We start from the raw sequence: 707 nt of genomic DNA, 5'->3' as shown, positions 1-707 counted from the left end.
GTGCTTTAGAACCAGGGTGGTGAGCACGTGCCTGAGCTCCGAGCCCTCTGCTTCAGGAGGGAGCAGAGGCTACTCTCAAGGTAGAGACCCAGCCCCACAGCCAGGTAGTCTTCCCTTGCCCTGTGCTGAGCTGAAGGGTCTGAGGCCAGGCTCCAGACAGGTGGAAGGGATGAGGGAGCGAGCCAGGCATTTATGTCAAAGAGCTTGATAGTAGGAAGTTCCCCGAGTCAGGTTGGCCATCATTAAAAGTACTTTCACGTTTGTGCAGACCCCTAAGAAGGAAACTGTGCCTGGAGTTGTTCTTTTTAACTATGGTGATAAGCCGTGGATCACATTTTATTCATTCTTCAAATTGGGTAGTCAACTATGGGAAAGGCCGCAACAGGTGATAAACAAAAAAGGGAACGTATCTGCTTTGGCAAACCCAAAGAACTAGCCAACATCACCAGTAATGAAAAGAAAATCACTCAGAACAAGATTACATTCTCACCATTGAGCTTAGAAAGGTCTGAAAAGATTAGGACCTGGTGAGGAGTGTAGTGATCACGGCCCTGGGGGTGGGCAGGGCTGGGCAAGCACCTGAGCTCCTCTGTTCACTGGCTTTGTGAGCTTGGGGGAGGTAGTTGTCTTCTCTGAGCTTCAGTTCAACTTCTGAAAACAGGGATAAAACAGATGCTTAGGGTGACAGAGGATGAGATGGTTGGATG

The sequence above is a fragment of the Capra hircus genome, chromosome 16 (assembly GCF_001704415.2).
Source record: "Capra hircus breed San Clemente chromosome 16, ASM170441v1, whole genome shotgun sequence".
Lineage (NCBI taxonomy): Eukaryota > Metazoa > Chordata > Mammalia > Artiodactyla > Bovidae > Capra > Capra hircus.
The sequence above is the reverse complement of the archived record's forward strand: the minus strand, read 5'-3'. Positions refer to the sequence as shown.